Source organism: Mustela erminea, chromosome 4 (assembly GCF_009829155.1).
Source record: "Mustela erminea isolate mMusErm1 chromosome 4, mMusErm1.Pri, whole genome shotgun sequence".
Lineage (NCBI taxonomy): Eukaryota > Metazoa > Chordata > Mammalia > Carnivora > Mustelidae > Mustela > Mustela erminea.
Window position 1 is genome coordinate 99820128 of NC_045617.1, and position 3030 is coordinate 99823157.

Here is a 3030-nt window from a genome sequence, read left to right on the forward strand (position 1 = left end):
TTTTTGTATAATTGTTTTGTATTCTGTAAACTTGCTGAACTTGTTTATTAGTTCCAATAGTTTTTTAGTGGACTCTTCATGATTATCTCTATGTAAATCATGTCATCTTCAGATAGAGATAGTTTTATGTCCTTTTTTCCTTTCTGGATGCTTTGTATTTTTTTTTTTTCTCCTTAATTGTCCTGGCTAGAACCTCTAGTACACTGGTGAACAGAAGTGGCAAGGACCATACTTACCTGGCAGGGGAGATACCATGATCATGAAGGTGGTTTTCCCAGGGCGAGGCTTATCCATTGCACTCCGGATGTGCTGACTCCTGCGATTTCCCCAAATGTGGGAAACTCGACTGCATAATTTGTGGTAGTGGGGGACTGCGTTCGCGCTTTCCCCTATAAAAAAAAAGGAAAAAAAAAAGAAAAAAAAAAGAAAAAAAAAAAAGAAGTGGCAAGGACGGATGCCCTTGTCTTGTTCTTGATCTCAGAGGGAAAGCATCCAGTGTTCCACCACTGTTTAATCATGAAAGGATGATACATTTTGTCAATGTTTTTCTTGTGTTTATTGAGATGATCATGGTTTCTTTGTTTGTTTTTTTTTTGTTTTTTGTTTTTGTATAGTTATGGTGTATTACAGTAGTTGATTTTTGGGTATTAATTTCTGGGAAAATTCCACTAGTAGAGCATGGTGTGTAATTATTTTTATTTATATGTATATTTCATTATATATCTATAATTACATATATAAATTTTTGTTTCTTTTATATGCCTTTTCATAAGTTTGCTAGTGTTTTGCTGAGGACTTTCATATCTGTATTTACATGAGGTATTTGTTTATAATTTTCTTCTGTTGTTTCTGGCTGCTTTTGGTATCAGAGCAATCCTGGCCTCAGAGATGAGTTGGAAAGTGATGTCCTGCCACTTCTGAGAATATGGCCCTCTAACCCTAACCAGGAGGCACAGGGAGCCCTGTCTTTTCAGTGGCACCTATCCAGAATGGAGTTGCTTTCTCTCTGAGCCGGGAAAAGGGGCCAGTAATAGGTCTCGATTCAAATGCCACAGACTCCTGTTCTTGTGAAGTGTTAGCAGATTTTCTTGAATAAATATGTCTTCCTCTGCTCTTTGCCCTTAGGACAATCTCCACATATTTTAAATTGTTGTTTTTGAACATAATTTTGTTTTTGTTTTTGAACACAAGTTTGCTGAGCAGTAGGTCTGTGAAGCCTTTTACACCATCACATCAGAAATCAGAAGTAGAACTCTAATTATCCTTTCTTACTTTGTCTAAGAGTCTTTAAATTTTTTTTTTTTAAGATTTTATTTATTTGACAGAGAGAGATCACAAGTAGGCAGAGAGGCAGGCAGAGAGAGAGGAGGAAGCAGGCTCCCTGCCAAGCAGAGAGCCTGATGCGGGGCTCGATCCCAGAACCCGGAGATCATGACCTGAGCCAAAGGCAGAGGCTTAACCCACTGAGCCACCCAGGCACCCCTTTAAATTTTTTTAAGTTATCTTGGTTCCACTATTTAATACAGGAGGAATGAATGAAATGCCCTGTGATTTTTGATTGTCCGTTCATATTTAAAACTGAGGTGTTGAAAAGCTGATTATTCTGTAGCAGGCAAGGATAGGAACAGGGAAGCTAATGTGAATCAATTACAGAATTTATCTCTAGACAAACTGGGTAAATTATGGTTTCAGAATAGAATATAAAAGAAAACAAAAAATATCAGAAGTCTGGAGGAAAGTGAGTGTGCGAATCAATACTGATTTGGAAAAATCTAGGTCTTCTCCTCAGCCCTGGCATTCTTGCTAACACTCTCCACACTTGAATTATTTCAGTAACTATTTTTCTTTAATTTTAGAAGGACCCTTTGGGGAAAGGGGTAAAGAAACACTCACCTAAGTTTCAGTCATTCCTGTAATTTAAATTTAAGAAAAAATCAGATTTAATATTTTTCCCAACAATATCATGTATAGTGTTATTCTCTCTTTATAAAATAATTTATGTTTATACCTGTTTATTTCTTTGACTAACTATATTGTTTATATATCTACCAGCTTTCTTTCTCTATATATGCATAGAGAGATTATAACAATGTATGCTAATGACTAATGTTAGTTATTTCTGGACAGAAGGACCTGGGATGCTTTAATACTTTCTCCCTTTCATTTTTTATATTGAGTGACATTTTAAATAAGACGTCCATATCAATTTTTTTTTAAGTCAATACAGTGCAAAAGCAAAACCCAACCCACTAACAGACCAATCAAACATATAATCAGGGCTGGTATCTATGGTGAGGCCAGCCAGGAGCCCAGGAAATGAAATTTGGGAAGGCATTTCCTATCAGAATCACACAATGGCCCCTCAGCTACTCACTGGCCTCACCACAGCAGTCCTGAACAGCCTTGCAAACAACACAGGGAGGGCTGGCAGATCAATGGAGGTAAAGAACAGCATGTTTGGAATTCTGGGTCAATGAGTAAAGCATAATTTTCCCTTTTTATAAATGGTTATTAAATATGTTTTTAAAAACTATTGTAGAAGAAATCATAGCCTTTACACTTTAGAAGTTAATTACCATTATGATCGCTTGGAGATTAACCAGCACCTAGTCTTCCCATTCCTACCTGTCCCTTGATTTGGCGTTTGCGTGAGTGTGTCGCAGGCTCTGGCTGCAGGGCTGTGAGGGGGCGTGTTGCTGTCAGCTGCAGCATCTCTTGCTTCATCTAGGACTTTCCTGATCACCCTGGCTAAAACAACACAATACCCTCCTTTGTGTTTCCAGCCCATTTTCCTGCTTTAATGTCTCCCTAGCTGTTATCATATTCCAAATGTATTCATCCTTTCTGCATACAGTTTTATTTTGTATGTGATGTGTTCATTGCCTGTCTTGTCTCATTAGTATATAAGCCCTGCTACCCTCACGGAAGCCTGATGGTGCACAAGAGGTTTCCATAGTATCTGCTGAATGCAAGAATGAATGAGTTCATTGTACACTCTCTGAAGGACTGTAGACCCGATGGTGTTGTGAC

The 3030-nt window shown here is 37.9% G+C and overlaps 1 non-coding gene across 1 annotated transcript; it reads left to right on the forward strand.

Annotated features, from left to right (window-relative positions):
* The first annotated feature begins 228 nt into the window (after positions 1-228).
* LOC116589633 lies at positions 229-392 on the forward strand. Its single transcript, XR_004285390.1, has one exon. It is a non-coding gene; the product is annotated as a U1 spliceosomal RNA (small nuclear RNA).
* Positions 393-3030: the final 2638 nt, after the last annotated feature.